Source organism: Protomyctophum bolini, assembly GCF_963924005.1.
Source record: "Protomyctophum bolini genome assembly, chromosome: 14".
In the NCBI taxonomy this organism is placed as follows: domain Eukaryota; kingdom Metazoa; phylum Chordata; class Actinopteri; order Myctophiformes; family Myctophidae; genus Protomyctophum; species Protomyctophum bolini.
Genome location: NC_137875.1, coordinates 25,787,946 through 25,805,887, shown reverse-complemented (window position 1 = coordinate 25,805,887; position 17,942 = coordinate 25,787,946).

The following is a 17,942-nucleotide window of genomic DNA, read 5'->3' as shown; positions in this document are numbered from 1 at the left end:
TCAAAATCATCTATTTAAAGTCTACCACATGGCATGGCTCCCAAGACTGTCAAAGCAAAAATGCACATCCTGTAAGTATTGCTGCAATATAGACTCATTAGACTGTAGTGTATTGGGGGGGGGGGGGGGGGTTCACCTGAATGCTGTGGTACAGTAAGTCCACTTTCTTTCCTGCTTCATGAAAAGGCCCAGGTTATTGTTTTTGAATATTGTAGTTAGCCCAGTCAGTGGTTATAAAATGTTTTCATTTCAAGGATTCCCAACCCTCAGAGAGCTGTAGGGGTCAATTTGGAAGCCCCTCCATGAACCCTGTGGGTCCTTGTACCCCACTTTGGGAACAATTGATTTAGCCCATAGACCGCAAATCACTAAGCTGTTTGTGAATATTGCGTAAATAAAGTGACTAAAAGGGTGCGTATTTTCTACAAGCACAAAATCGTGTAGAACCCTGAAATGTGTGTGGATCACAGGTGTAAGTAATTCTTGTTTGTAAGTAAGACAATAGATTGCATCTAAACAATCGTTTGACATCTTCTTCCCATTAAAAGCTGAATCTTATACGTAAAATGTTAACGAGTCAAATCTTCAAAATCTTTTCACTTTAAAGAGGAGGTATTAAACCGGTTATTTATTTGCAAAACTGTTGACACAGAAAACCCTTAAATCTTTTGACATATGCCTGTGTCATAAACGCCACCCACCACCATGGTCCAAATCTCTACTGTGGATTCAGGGGAAATGGTGAAGCTTTTGGACTGCAGAATATATTTTTTTGTATTGAAAAAAAATGGATTCTTCACATTTTTGTTGCAATATCATTTGAAGCTAAGCTGAGCATTGAGCAATGTACATTGCAAACATTCACGTTAAAATATAGCAGATTAATTTATTCCTTGTCCGGTAAAATACAATCCCGTCAGCCAAGATGGCCGGCCCAATATGCCCAGCGGAAACCCTGATATTCTTTTATTAATCAATAGCCTACTGATTTATGCTCACTCGAAATTACTCACAATCTTTCATTCATGTCTCGAAAACCTCAAAGTGCTTGGTTTGATTTTGATTTTTGTAAGGATCCCTATTAGCTGGTGCCATAGCAACCAGCTAGTCTTCCTGGGGTCCACATAAGATTGATTGATTGGAATATTTATCAACAGTTTGCAGAATAGGTACATTTCACATGAAAGCACAACTCAATACAAAGACGACACACTGATAAATTACACTTGTATACAACAGGGTCCACGTTTAAATGTTTTATGTTATTAAATAAAAGTCCTTCTTCTAATTTCTCTTTTTCTCTCACAAATTTGCTTCATGTCCCGTATTAATCCTATGTTGTCATCATTTGTCTAGGAAAAAAACCCTCCATAATCATGCCAAGTCACCCCGCTTATAGCCTACTAGTACCCACAGAGAAGCACTCATTCTGGGATAGCTGCCTCAGTGGCCCGCTGTAACCAGCCTGGAGCAGAGTTAACCAACGCAACTATAGCCACCGACGCTAGCTCTGTTTCACTATGAATATTGCAAAAACGGTCTGCTCAATTAATAACAAAACGCATGTTTATCCCCGAAATATCGAAATATCCCCGGTCATGGTCGTTAACAAATGTATGCATTGTGTTTAATATGGTAATTCCCACAGCCACTTTTCAATGTCATCCTATGGGGGGCCGACCAGATCTTCCCGTGATGACACGCCATATTGACTTGTCACTTTCATCGTGCACATCGGACAATTATTCAAGAATAAAAGAAAGTGGTATGCTTTGGAAAATGTTTGGGATACATTTTTTTATATATTGTTGCGGTCAGGCAACCATATTTCATTTACGTTATATTGTCATCTGACATTGTTGAACAAAAGTTGACAAAATTCACTGATCTACAAACCCAGAAGGTAATAGGGACTCCCGGTTGATAGTGGTTAAGTCTGTGGGGTTTCTAAATATTTAACCCATGTAAAGTATTAACAAGAACAAAATAATAACTACATTGAATCCATTAGAACACATGGGTACCGTATTTTTCCCCATTTCCTGAAAACTGTTTTGTAAATTCTAGTTTCCACAGCAACGATATGTGATAGTCAAGAGGCATGAGATATATAGTATATAACTTTAAACTCCCCTCTACTTTGAGTCACCCCCATATTCTCCCACTCCCTCTCAACCTTTTGATCCCAGGTGTTCCCAAATGTTTTCAGCTTTAATATATATTTGTATCTCCTGGACCCAAACGTAACTAAATGAAAATAACCAATCTGCAAGCCCACAATGTGCCGAATTGTGAGTCGTGCACTTGTAGATCTGCTATTTTCACAAATGTTTCTGAAATAATGTTTATTTCTTTCGAATATCTTTTGAAATAAAAACTGCAGGGGAAAAAAGGGATATCGACTCGTGAACCATTAAAAAGGAGGTCTGTAGCCCCAAAACGGGTCCCGACCAATTGTTTGGGAATCACTATTTTGATCCATTCATTCCACTCCCCCCTCTATCATCCTCCTCCTCCCTCCCATCTCCGTCCATCTCTCCGTCTGTCTGTGGCCACGTTTGAACACACAGGTAGAGGAGCAGCAGGGGTTCTAGCAGGAGGGATAATTACCTGGTGTTTGGTGCTCCCCAGGGGGCCACACACACCCGTCCCACTGTATTTATAATGCAATGTACCCCTCTCTCTCTATAGCCTCTCTCTTGACAGCATCCCAGCCAATGGAAATGCACACCCCAAAGCAGCTTTTACAGGCTAAAAATGATGGCAATATGTAAGAAAGACTCCAATTTGTTGTCCTCGTTTTCCTCCACTTATTTTCTTTTCTCCTTTTTTTTCAGCCACAAATGTTCACTGCTTTTGACGTGTCCTCCATTTTGACTCCTTTTTATTACATTATATAGTTTATATACTGCATATTTCAAGATAGATACAGTATGATTATTGGAATATGTGTGTGGATTATATTATACCGGCAACTAAAATGTAAAAGTATGTATATATACTCGTTATGTATATGATACTCGTTACTATTCTCCTTCCTGAACTTTCTTCTTTTAAACAAGATGAAATTTGACTCGTCTATGCCCAGGGCAGCAATAAACACAACTGTCCAAATGTCTCTGTGCTGTGGATACATAGTCGGAACATAATGGTACAGTATTTGGGATCACGTGAGCGTGCTGATTTTGTTTGCTGTAGCAGTGAGCTGCTTTGTGTATATGGACAGGAATTTGATACAGTGCTGTATTCATTTTCAGTTTTCTGTGATGAATGAATGGAATAAGACAGATGAATGTGTTTTCACATCAATGTGCACAGTGCGTGCGCACGCACAAACGCACGCATGCACACACATGCTTCATACGCTCTCTCCCACACTTATACACACATACTGTAAGCAGACATGCCTGGCAACTCGATCCAAACAACCATAAAATGCTGTTGTATTTGACAATCACACAGGCTAAACAATACAGACCTGTGGCCGTGGGCCTATCAAAGCACAACAATTACAATTTAGCACTCTTTACCCAAGCAACTAACAAAGCGCACGATCAGAGAATAAATGGCATGTTCCCCAAATTGATATTTGGCAGTGCACCCCCATGATTTGGTTGGTGCAATGTTCTTGGTTTTTCTTTGATTTCTTCATGAAATTACTGAAAAAAAATCATTTAATTTTGTTTTGCTTTTTTGGAAATGTTTTTTTTTAAACGACCCATAAAACTTGGTCAGCGGCTCAACCTTGGTCCCCGACCCTTTGTTTGTGAATTAGCGGCAGGAACAGAAGGCGACAACACAACCACCCTTCGGACTTCACCCAAGAATCATCAGCCTAGAAGCAACCAGTGAGCCACCTGACCAGTCTACTCCACCATCATACGGTGTGGCTTCAGCCTGCTGTTTTATGTGTGTGAGAACCTTACTGCTTCATGTTCACACACACACACACACACTCTCTCTACCGCCATTTCAGCCTCAGCTGTCGGAGATGTTGTCCTAATTAACATGGGATTAAGCCATCATCTCGCCTTGTAATACGCCTGGACGGGGATTCCAATATGGACGCCGGGGACCCAAATAAAATAAGATGAAGAGTGGGTGGGAGGGGTGATGGGGGGATGGAAAGGGATAATGAGAGGGGATAAAGACAGCGAAGGTGAGAGAGAAAAGTAGAGGTAATGAGATAGAGTGTAATAGAGAGAGAGATTACAGTCACAGAGAAAGAGAGGGGGGAGAGAGAGACTGAAAGATGGAGAGAAACGGAAACGGAGAGACGGAGAGAGAAACTCGTGGCGTTTAGTGGCTCAGTAAATTACTCTTGACCCGTGGGGGGCAGGGGGGGGGTCTATCGGCACGGCAACCAGGCTGCCAATTACAACAGCTCAGGCTGCCAAAACTTTTATTGGGCATGGGGCAAATGTGTGTGTGTGTGTGTGTGTGTGTGTGTGTGTGTGTGTGTGTGTGTGTGTACTCTAAATGTGTGTATCTATCTGGCTCTGTTTGCATCGTGTGTGTGTGTGTGTGGGGGGGGGGGGTGGGGGGTGGAGGGGCTTTATGAATATCTGTTAGCTTCTGTGTCTGTGCCTTAGTATGACTGTGTGTGTGTGTGTGTGTGTGTGTGTGTGTGTGTGTGTGGTTTGAGGGCTCATTTTTAATGGTGTTTCAGAGTATTACTTTCTGTCAGGGTTGGAAGTGTTTGCGTTCGAAGGGATATTGACATAATTATGATGGGAATTTGGTGGAGCTTGAAAATGAAAATAGAGGCGGTCTTCTTTCTTTCTTTAGGCCCTGCGAGCCTCCATATCCTCCGTTGGTTCAGCATAGCTAAAGACCCAGTGCCAGGATTTATGTCTCTTCTGTTCTTTAATCGTCTAGAGACTACAATAATGTTCAAGAGCACCCGCAGTGCTTCAAATGTGCTAGAATGTTTTCTTTTGTGTATTTCTCATTTGAGATTTCAGCTACCATCATCACCATCGCAGTGCGACGCATTTTGAGCTTGTAGATCAGCAATTTTGCTATTATTTCAATTGAAATCCTGAATTATTTTTTTGCTACTTTTAATTGGAAATTATTTTAATTATAGTTATGTTAACCTACTAATATAGACTGAAGTAATTAACTCATTCAGGCCTGACGTCGAAATTAAAAAAAAATGTTTTCTAAATCATGACAATTTTCTGAAAGATTTGAGGCACATTTTAACGATTAAAATAAAATAGCAGACCTACAAGTTCATAGTGCACCACTCGGGCGTGCTATGAGCTTGTAGATCTGCTATTTTTCAATAGCTAAATTATAACAATGTTTAAAACACCAAAAGGGGTTCCCGGCCAAAATGGGTTAAAGCGTGTCATGTTTGGAATTGTAACTGAAATAATATAACAGTATTCCGATATTAACCTGCGGGCCGCATTAAGTGAAGGTGGGGGCCGTCTGTGGCCCCCGGGCCGCCAGTTGTCCACGTGACTGGTGGACGGGTCTCAACAGAACAGAGTGGATCTGTGATGTCACACACAGTATCTGCATGTAGACTCAGTGTTTGGGAATAGCAGAGTTACAAGTTGTGGAAATGGCAACTTACAATTTCCACTTGCATTTGGTACACGATTTACAAAATTCAGTGGCTAAAATATTTTGGTAGCTTTCTGCTGTAGCTTGTACCAAAGCAGAAGCAGAAATGGGGTATTATGTTTCTCAGTTTCATCATTGTTACGTGGCAATGCATTTGAAAACACAAACTGGTCTGAAAAGTATGACAGTAAGGTGCATTCAAGCACTAATGGGAGGCTCCAAAATCTGAGATGTACAGTAAAAGAGATGGTTGCCGATCAGAAATGCTTTTAATTGCAAAATCTACATTATCCTTTTAGAAGTATCCATGTTTGCTTCTTGTTTGTGGCCCGGCTTAGATTTTCCGGACATTCTAAATTCTTATACACAGGACAGCTATGTACATTTTTTCCTTATTTTCTTTTTGTCATTAAGTAGCTAATTAAAGTACCGCTTTTCTTGGTGGTAGCTCCAATTTAGACCCAATTTGCTCCTGCTTAACTAATGTTAGTTAATAGCCTTTGTTACTTAATGTTACTGTAGAAGGATAATCCAATTACCCACCACCCATATTCAATTACTAGTGGATGCAGCAAAACATCTCAAGCATTATATTTTGTTATGCTGTTTTTGACCTGCATGTCAGCAAGCACCATTTCACTTTTTATATATACTTTATTGAGAATTATTCAGGGTTTTACAATTTATGCAAATAGTACTATTTCCATACTCGGCAAGCGCCAGAGATCTCGATTGGGTAACAGCTAATATTGCGTTGTCATTAGTAACAGTGTTCAGAGGCGATTCTGCAAGCTCCTGCAAGGATACGCAATCATTACAGATAATTCTGGGGGTCCTTGACGTGAAAAATGTTGAGGACCACTGACATAGAAACATAGGTTTTTCAGAAAACTGATTTGGAAGATTTCTTTTTTTTTAATCTAAATGGGTTAAAGTGCTGATCTCTATAGCAAATAGCTACATCGCCATGAATGCTCGGCTCACACTGCAAAGACCATAACTTCATTGAACAGCCAACAGTGAATTCCACTTAATTATTTGTTTCGTAAATAAATGAACGTGTTGTAATGTTAGCTTGTACATATGCTATTTTCAAATAGTAAAAGTCGTTCATTTTAAAGTAGTGTTCCACAGTCACAAGGCGCCTGGCAGAACACAGAGCATACTGGCATGGAGGTGTTGGGCCATCCAGCCTGGTACTGGCTGGAGGGAGGGGGATCGTTGGCTGACAAAGCCTGATGCAAACTGATGCAACGTTCATTTAAAACAAAGCAATGGAAGTCAGCGGTATTATTATCATTGTCCACCATAAATAGAAAAAGGACAGCATTTGTTTGTGACAAACCTAACGGGACTGAGCTCGGCACTGGAAAAAGAAAATGTGCTACACAATATGCACGGCTTGCACGCACACACAAAGGTTTCTAAATGAACAGAAAACCACACCTGTCTTATGTGCACAAGTGCCTGGGTGAAGTTTGCTTGTGTATGCGTGAATATCGAATATCTGTGTGTGCGTGTGTGTGTTCAGTGAAGCTGTACTGGATTGAAGCGTTTCCAATGAAGTGCAATGACAATTAAACAGTAACTGACCTGCTATCTCCCTTCATTACTTCCCAAAGGTACAGCCTGCGTGTGTACGTGTGCACAGGTGCCTGTATGCGTATCCATGCCATTGCTTTTATGGGTGAGCGCGCACACGCACACACACAAACAGTTACAAATGGATATATTCTTAGATATACTATATTTCTTATATATAGGCATAGAAACACACAAGATATGGCCAATAACACACACACAGCCTCATTTGCATGATGCCCACTCTGACTCATTGAAAAGCCATTGTAGTGTTGTTGCAGCAGGGAGACATCCTGCAGGTTCCACTGTATTACCGTACAGCTGTAAACATACATTTACTAGTGTTTTCTCATGCCAAGCCAGTCTCACTGTACTGCCTTCCACCATCTTTATTACAGTAGGTTTACTCTGTGTCTGTTTCCAGCTCCCTCTCTATTCTCTCTCTCTCTTTCTCTCTTTCTACGGCCGCTGTCATTTTCTGTCTCCCTCTCCCCTCCCCTCCCCTCCTCTCCTCTCCTCTCCTCTCCTCTCCTCTCCTCTCCTCTCCTCTCCTCTCCTCTCCTCTCCTCTCCTCTCCTCTCCTCTCCTCTCCTCTCCTCTCCTCTCCCCTCCTCTCCTCTCCTCTCCTCTCCCCTTCCCTCCTCTCCTCTCCCTGCACATGAGAATCCAAACATAGTCATTTTTCTGGAGCCCACCACACAGCCATTTGCATAACAATCTCCACTTGTTTTTCTGCTTAGATGGAATTCACAGCATGGTGCTGCCATGCCTGAGAGAGGGGTCATTGCTATGTATATCAGAGGGAAAGAGAGGCGGAGAGCGGGTGAGAGAGAGAGAGAGAGAGAGAGAGAGAGAGAGAGAGAGAGAGAGAGAGAAGGGGAAAGACAATACAAGAGAGAAGGAGGGGGGCAGTGGAGGCCAGTGGTCGCCAAAAGATATATCCATACACAAATAAAAAACACAAGGAGCTGTGTGTGTGTGTGTGTGTGTGTGTGTGTGTGTGTGTGTGTGTGTGTGTGTGTGTGTGTGTTTAAACAGCATTAGCAGAATATACAAAACAAATAATACATAAAGCTTCAAGTTGACCACACATATATTTTCCAGTGCCATATTTCATTGAATCTTTGCCCATTAATAATGGATTATATTAAATTCTAACATTCCAAATCGAAGCAGCTGAATTGTGTGTGCATAGTTGCATACCAACCAAGGTCCTTCAATTATATTCTAGGTTTAGAGGATTTAAAAACTGATTTGGACACAGTGAAGACCAGTTCCATGTATAAACAAATATGGCCTGAAAAATAATATTTACAACCTTACCAGGTAAATATGATCAGGTAGTTCACTAGGTCCATGATGAGGTCCACTCTTCCGACATCTAAAACATATTACAATTTACATTTTAATAGCATTCAGAACACACATACTGTAGCCCCCCCCCACCCCCACCCCCACCCCCACCCACACCAACTTGGCTGCATAATGTGACCAGTGACAGATTTTTGAGTATGATCCCGACAACCGATTTATTATTATTTTAAACATTGGTATCTGTTGGCTTATGACTAGCTCTCTGCGTGTGTGTGTTGTGATCGGCTATTCAACAAAATAGCTAATACACAAGCTCACAACCACAAAGCTTAATATAATGCCAAATAGTTAGTCATGGTTCTGTCTGGATTCCTTGTTTTTGAACTCTTGTTTTGAGTCTTATACATTCCTTTGGACCTTTGAGAATTGCCGCACAAACTGTGTAGCTTCACATTCTTCATCATTTGAGTTTGTGTTTAAATATTGGAGATTTTTGTGTTTAGTTTCACAGAATGGGTTCGAGTTTAGTTCAGTCAGATAACTCACAAATAGACAACACTTGCTCTTGGCAGTGGCCTACTATAGGCTTCTGTTGCTGCCGTGACACCTAAAGGCCTATTCATTCATACTCCAGTTTTAGGTCATATGGTGAGCACCGTTTTGATTACTGTTCATCACTCAAACTAATTAATTACAGGAAAACAGGAAGTGATGCCCATAAAAGCGAAACAGCAGAAAACTGTGTGGGGCTGCTTTTATTTTAAGTATTAAGGTCTCAATCATTCAGAAATAGTGATTATTAGGGCCGATTCATACTCCTATTTTAGAGCCGAATAAAAGTCGGTTCGGCTCTGTAGAGCCTACAATTTGACGTCATTTGAGGTTCGGGGGGGCGGGTACCGTCCTAAAGTCGGCTCTTCGGTGCTACTGAAAATTTCTGACGAGCCGAAATCATTTCGGCACTACAGCGCCGAAACAGGAGTATGAATCGGCCCTTAGAATGGACAGAGCCCAAAAAAACTTTGTCCTAGCTTGGATCGAGTGCCTTTGTGGAGTTTGTTGAGGACTTTTCATTTCAGTGAACTGTAATCCGTACTGTGTCCGACTGTGCCCGACTATGTCCCTGTCTTGACTCTTATTTATTTATTTTTTGATCTATGATTGTCCACTGCTTTGTCCCACCACTTTGTTGTTTTGGTTTTTTGTTTTAGCCTAGGGGGGAGGGGGGGAGGGGTCGTATATGTTTGTTTGTTTTGTGTGTTTACTTACATACATTAATGCAATGTATTGTCAAAATGTAATAACGGAAGAAAATGTAAAAAATAAAGTTTACAAAAAAAAATAGTGATTATTTATAAGCTGGTCCACCTGGCCCTCATTGACTGGCTGCAATGTATTCCAGCAATCTCCCGGCTGCAGTTTGCCACCCAGTGCAACAAATCTGCCAGCTGGAATTGCTGGATAGAGAAAATGACTTTGGTGTCCTTTCCTTAATTTACCTTCCGTGTAGGAAACTTGTGGCCATCCTTGCCAACCTGTGCCTACACACCTGTCTTAAATAGCCTAATCCTAATCATGCAGCCGCCATCTTCATCATAGTTATGGTCCCACTCGTCCCAGCTGGCTGTGCTTTAGTCCCAATACCTGTTTACTTTAGTGTTATGCAAGCGGTGGAGCTACTCGACCCCGTGTCCATGTAGTTGTAGCCTACTACTTGAGTCAAAGTGTGGATACACTGTCACTGGATACTATTAAATTAAATTACAGACGGAGTACGTTTTATTTTTTAATACCAACGCATGACTGCTGTACTATTATAGGCTACAATTTGGACATGAACATTAATAGCTAGGCTACGTTTTGGGAATAGTAACTGCATGCTACCATTCCTACCAATGAAAAAATTCCCCAGTAATGTAATGCTAAACTCTCACCTCAAAGATGTAACTTCTTGGTTGTTTCTTCTTTGGTTTGTCTTCTTTGGTTTATTATTCTGCTGAAAGAACAACTTTGAGAGAGGAGAGTAGAGTGTCGACATACAGCTGAGCGTAAACGATTCAGATCTTACCGCGCAGGTGCGCCGCCGCGTGCGCGCGCGCAGTGAAGACGTATTTATACCTCGTCGTATGACCGTGTTGAACGAATGCCTTGTGGGCTTGTAGGTCGGCTATTTTCGACGCGCTACACCGTCGTAATGGAGCATAAATGGCTTGACAGTCCAGCATGCATATATGTAGGCCTACACTTGGTGCTGCATTAGCTCTGGTCCATAGCCATAATGCCCTTTATGGACCAGAGCTATGTTGCTTGTAAAAAATAAAATAGACTCGATCTACAAGCTCACAACATGTACAATCACAAAACGTTTTTTGATCTGTTTATTTTGGTAATTACCTGTAATTCATTATTTCTTTCTTTCTTTAAAATTGATCACTCTAGAATCAATATAGCATAGGCCTACCTAGCACCTTTTTCACTTTTTTGTGTGCATGTCAAGTGATGATAAAAGAAAAGTGCATAATTGGAGCATAATAGCTATTGGAAACTGTCATGGAAATAAATAACAAACCAGCTTCTACTCAACCATCTTCTACTCAACATCTACTCATCTACTCAAGCAGTGGCACTACCCCGACCTCCTTTAAGAACCAATTCAACCAATGGTCTACATTTCTCAATAGAAGATCAAGAAGACCACCTCCTACCACTGCAGCTGTGTTAGTTATTTTATTCAAGTTATGGATTGCGGATTTAATGAAGTTCTGGAGTTGTATTTTTGTTGTTTTTTCACCTCTCTAGGGACAGGAGTAGAGGCTTGAAATTATCGTCTTGTTTGTCCTATTGTGTATAATGTGCAACTATTCTTCTTTCTATGCTGCTGAGTGACAACCAAATTTTCCTCCAGGGATCAATATAACTACCTACAGTCGCTGTTTGTGTATATACCGTAACACCGCTTTGAATTGGGTTCACTTTGCCGCCTTTCTTTCTGAATGAGCAGAATCAAAACATCAAAAGAAACCAGACTGAGAGGCTGTTTAAATGTAATTTATAAACTCCATCTCACAACAATGACAAGAACACATCGTCAAGCTATGTACGTATCAGTATGGCTGACTATAAATTGGCCTTAACTTATGCTTGTGCAGAGGTAGAAGAAATGGGATCGGTCTGCTTGGGCCACCTAATCTCTGTGACATCATGGCAGCAATGTGATGTGGACATTATATTAAATCATCAAATATATTGCATAGTGAATTCACCCTCCTGCCTCTCGTCTCTTCATTATACTGTATATCATATACTGTCTCTGACTCCTACATAGCTCAATCTTTTTCTTAATAATGTAATGTTATGTTTAATATTAACAATGACGGCAGCAAAACTATTTCCATTGAAGACCTTCTCTTCACCACCACTTTGTAGCCAATAGCCATACCACAAAGTAAACATGAGAGAAATGTAAACATGATTAGGTTTCCTATAATGTTTATCAAATTAAAATATTATGTGTCCATGATACAACTAATTTCCTTTCATTGTCTAAACCGTTAAATTACCAAATGGACAGATAGGCTACCTAACAGACAACCCGGGCCACAATCACCCCACCCCGCTCCAATTCTACCCATACTTTCTTAAAGCCTCAAGGATTTCAAATAGGTCACTCCCTTTTTGATTCTGGGTCATCTTTTTATTTCTTCAACTAATAACAAGAATACATGACATGAATCGATATGCTCTAATCTAAACACATCACTTATAGCATCTGTAAGAGAGGAATCTGGGAACCCATAACCCATCACTTCCGGTGGCGCTTCTTTGTTTTCAATCCTACTAACAACAAACTCTACAGTTGTAACAGGAGTTTCAGCCAGATCTGTCTTGATAAGAGTGACTGGCTGATGGAATATTCTCTCTTTCATTGCTCTATACCTGGCTGTCACCATAGCTTGTCTTGCCGAAAATAGCAGACCTACAAGCTCACAAGGCATCTGACACGGGAGCTTGCAGGTTGACTATGTTTGTTGAAATGTGAACAGGGCGTTATGTGGTTAGTTGTACAGTCATCTCACGGTGTAGAGTAGATAATTGGCTACATGGCCTTCTCTGGCCCTGGTAAACTGTTCCTAATAAAACTGCTATTGATCAACCTGCTTTTCAGAGCAGAATGGGGAAAAGAGGCCGCACTCAATAAAATGACATTTAATAATGTGAGCCGGCCTTGGGTGAAAGAGTACCTCTATGTTCTGAGTGAGCGAGTAATTAAGTTTGTGCGTGTGTGTGTGTGTTTATAAACAAATCAGTGAGACATGATTGTCTGTGCCTTTATTTGTGCGTTTGTGCATGTGTGTACAATGTACATGCAGGTGTACTGTGTATGCTGATGTGTGTGTAATTTCCTTTGTGTGAATGTGTGGCCACCTAGCCTACAGTATACTGCAGTGGTTCCCAATTTTGTTGAATACAGCATCACATCATTTTAATCACTTTAAAATATATATACATTGGCTGTTAAAAAAAGGCAGATATACAACCTCACAGAATTCACTCGCTTGAATACTTTTTTTTTTTAATCTCAGAAATATTTGGAGTTTTTAATGATTCTGCATCTTTGTTCTGTTTTTTAGATAAATCCTCCTATTCTGGGGGTCCCTGGCACAACATATTTTCAGTTTGGGGGTGCATGCTTGCGTGAATGCATGTATGGGAAGTAATTGGTTGCTGTGTCGATTTCTTTAATGAGAATGTATATGTGACACATGCCAACACTCATAGTCCTGCTTTGAGGAATATAATTCTAAGTGTCGAAGTAACAAAACCTGACATGACAAACCTATACAATAAGGTTGATGCTATGCCACAACTTTAGAAGCTGAGCTCATGTTCAAAAGTCTTAAATAACCCAAAAAAAATCACATCAAATAAATTAAATAAGAAAATAATAAAAAAATTAAATCTAATCTATGAAAAATGAAGAAAGACAAACATCATAATAACTTTATTGAAGAGTCAGAGAGTCCACGTGCTTCATATGGTTGCCATTACTGCCCAAGGGTCATTGACGTACTCTGCATTAAAGAAAGGGCAACTGGGGGCACGGTGCAGTTGCTAGTGCTGTCGCCTCACAGCTAGAAGGTCCTGGGTTCGATTCCCGTTCAATTCGGGTGCTGGCAGCGTGATTCCTCCTCCCATCAGTGCCCATACCCGAGGCGGGGTTGGTGAAAGGGCCGTTCTGTGTGGAGTTTGCATATTCTCCCCGTGTCCCCTAGGGTAGGTACCCTCACCAAAAACATGCAGTAATCCTGGTCTCAGGGCAACTACTGTAGCTAAATAGTCCATGTTGATGTTTTCCAGAAGCATCTTCCACATTAGTGAAAGACAACTATCTCCATTATGTTAAACCTCATGGTTAGTTGGCAAGCATCCCCCAGGGCTCCATGCATATACCCCTTTGTCCCTGTACACCAAGGGGCTCCATCTTATGCCATGCTATATCCTCAAGTAATAAACATTTTCCGTGAATTACGCATTTAGGAGCTTCCACTATGCGTAAATGTTATCTTGCGGCCACACAACCCACTATTCATTTTGCCGACTCCTATATTTGCGGGTGGAGGTGTGTTGATGAGCTTTCCCTATCTATACACACAGGTTTAGGACAATGGAAAGTGCCTCTTCAAACCACCCATAATGCGAATTCTGTTTGATAAAAGAATGTGCTCCTGACTCTGAGACGGTGAGACCTGAGTTGGAGCTGCCTCGGCTTGAGAACATTCACAGCTCAGAGGTCTCGTTTTGTCTTAATTCTCCACAAATCTCTGTGATTGGAATTTTACTATAATCAGCAGTGTCAATTCCTTGTGCTTATTGTGTTTAATTGTCTAGTCAAAGAAGTTATTAGATTTGCATGAGTGCAGGAGCTACTGGACACAAAACAACCCGGCCTCTGTATCAAATATAAATAGGCTATATGTCAAGGCAGCAACGTGTGTCACTCTTCCATGGCCATGGGCCATAGTGTAAATCACTGGGCACAATGTTAAATGGATAATGGATCTCTTAAAGGCAATGGTAGGTGGCACGGTGAAACGCCCAAACCACACCTATGCATAATGTAAGGGGTAATGGAGGTGTTTTAGGGCCCCTGCCGCAAGATGGAGCCCTTCAAATCTCTTTGTCAAAAATAGCCGATGACATCCGAAGCGGGTGCATGCCCACAGCTGAGATATAGATTTGATAATTTCACCAAATCTTCGCCCCAATATAGGGGCACGAGGGTCCAGACAAGTGGTTAAAGTGTCTTTGGATAGCTCAGTGAAAACGTAATTCCTTTGCTGTTCAATCACGCACACGCGCACACACGCGCACACACACACACACACACACACACACACACCCACACACACACACACACACACACACACACACACACACACACACACACACACACACACACACACACACACACACACACATTAAGTCAGTCTCTACAGTTTGTATTGGCCAACATTGGGAATTCAATCAAGCTGCTTGGTGATAAATTGTTAGTTAACATTTCTCATAAATAGTTTCATTTACTTGCGGGAAAAGCAATTTACCTATTTCTAATAAGCAGTGGAGGTGAAGGTTGTGCATGCGTGTGTGTGTGTGTGTGTGTGTGTGTGTGTTCACGTGTGTGTGTGTGTGTGTGTGTGTGTGTGTGTGTGTGTGTGTGCGTGCGTGCGTGCGTGTGAGCAGATTGATTCAGAATTTAAACAATGAGATTAGCGTAACCGCTATTGAATGAATTATATTAGCCTGTTGAGATAGGAGAAGCGGTCCCACTTATAAAGGATAACACTTGATATCAAATGGATAACTAATGCGCAGGAGATTGTAAGGATAGCAGTATGCTACTGTATGTTGGTTTATAATGAGAAGAGAGATCACTATCAGGCAAAGAAACAGTCATGTTTTCACTTAATGTTAATAATCATTTATGTGTCCAAGATAAGACATATCACAAGTTTATTTTCCTGAAACGTTTATTTGACAAGGGTCACAATAATTCAAAGATAGTGATTCATATATGCTTGTATACCTGCATGGCTCCCATTGACTTCAATGCATTCCATCAAACCTGTTTGCCTCCCAAACAGTGTAGTGTAGGATGCTGTCTGTTCCTTCTTTACATAGCCTTGGTTACCTGCAGAGGAAACAGCCACATGACAACAGGCAGGGCACACTTTATTAAAGCTACAAGACTGTTTTTGATGTTTTCCATTACAAAAATGAACTGTTGTTGCTGATTACTTCGCAGAACTGGCGGCAATATCACACTCAAAGTTGTAGTGATTTCTTGAATATCAGTACGGCGGTGATGTGTATAGGCACACGGCAGCATGTGCTGGTATACAGTACAATACCACAACCTCCAGTATGATATTGGTTCATTAAAACATACCATATTAATACTTTTATATGGTAGTCCAAAGGGATTCAAGCATACAATAAACATACTTCTTCCCCTGATTAGTTAACTAGAGAGGGGACTCTGTTCAGTGTTCACAGATCCCCATTGTTAGTGATAATGACTCTTTATCTGTCCTGAATTGGAAATGACCATAATCTTTTACCATCCATCCAGTGCCACGTACATGAATAAATAAACAAATAAACAAACAATAATCTGTACACACTATAGGATGACAGGTCAACAATGACCTGGCATCAGTCTACATAGCATGCTATTTAAATGACATTTTAGCCTTTTCACAAGCCTGCACATCGCCGAGGCTATAGGACAAGTGCTACGGGCTAAGGTGGAGTCTGAAGAGGTGAGTCTTCAGATTATGGGGGAAGATTGAGAGTGAGTCTGCACTGTATAGGTTCTAATTACAACTTGGAATTCTTTCCAGTTTGGGAGCAAGAAGGGAGAAGAGTCTGGGACGCGTGGAGCGCTGTCCCGGATGTTTTAGCGATGTCTATCAGCTTCCCTGTGTTAGCAGATCTGAGGGAGCAGAGCAGGAGGGGTAGTTGGATCAGGCTTTGTATATATGGGGGTGCCATACCTTTGGCTGCTTTGTAGGCCAACATCAGTGTTTTGTAAGCTGTGTGGGCAGTAACAGGAACCAATGGAGGGAGGGGAGAAAGGGGGGAGACGTGAACATTTGGGCTGGTTGAAGACCAAGCGTGCTGTAGCATTCTGGATCATTTGGAGAGGCTTATTGTAAGTGCACATGCCAGGAGTTAAAGTATGAATAAATCCCTCTTGATATTAGATTTTTAATTTGACAACAGCTCTTGTCTGAACAAACAGGCCTCCTTCCATGGCGACAGTGTGAATCACTAAGGGCCAGCTCTCTGCCCAACAGGGAGGCCATCGCCCAACCACACTCCTTAGTTTTATGTGTTTTATGTGTCCTTTTAAAAACAATGACATTTAATCATGGTACCCATGCAGAGCATCAACTATAGATCTGTGATAACTAGAGAGGACAGCATACCCCCTGTGTGCTTTAATCTCCCTAACAGGGAGACATGTCCATTTGAGTCCAGCAGGGGAGCAGAACGCAGTCGTAATGCAGATGCTCATTGTCTACACCACCATGAGAGAGAGAGAGAGAGAGAGAGAGAGATGGGGGCGTTTAATGGTGGGAGAACCTGCACAATGTACAGTGCTGTGATAGCCTTAATTGTTAAATCATTAGTGGTGTTCAAAATTAATTTCTTTAATAACTGCTGCTATGATTGACAGCCTATATGGTTAATTGTGGGCACGCTAATAATGTTCAGTTTATATTACTAGAACAGTGCCCTTTGGGGGGTGATCAGGTGTAATCAATTGGCTAAAGGGCGAAGTCGCGCATCATTGCGATGTTAGTCTCGCGTATCCAGACAATTATTCCACAATCTCCGAATGTTATAGAGTCTGTAACTACACCCGAAATCCGAGTAAAGAAGCTCCCATTTCCGTTCAAAATATATTTTAAAATATCTTTAAACTTTTAAAGCGTATTTTTGTATTTCCTTTTCTGCTAAGCAACAACCTATATACTGCATGCTTAGATGATGAGAGCAGTGTAAGAGAACCCAACATAACCTACAGTAATGAGGAGGTATTCAATGCACTATGGTATGCACATCCCATTACAATCAGAACTCACTCCCAATTTTCCGCCGTAGTCAGAAAACCCACCTTTTCAGACTCCATCATGGCCCATAGCACTTAGATAGCACTTTTTGTAGACTTTGATAGCATTTGATACAGAATTATAGCATGTTATGTAGACAGCACTATAGAATTGCATTGTATGTAGTCATAGCACTTCATAGTTTCCACTGTTCTTAGCTTATGCATGTTTCATGATAACTACTTTTTATGTATGTGGTGTATTGCCATGCTTTTTGTTCTTGCTTAATGTAAATCGCTCTGGATTAAGAGCGTCTGCTAAATGCCTAAATTGTAAATTGTCAATTGTAATGCA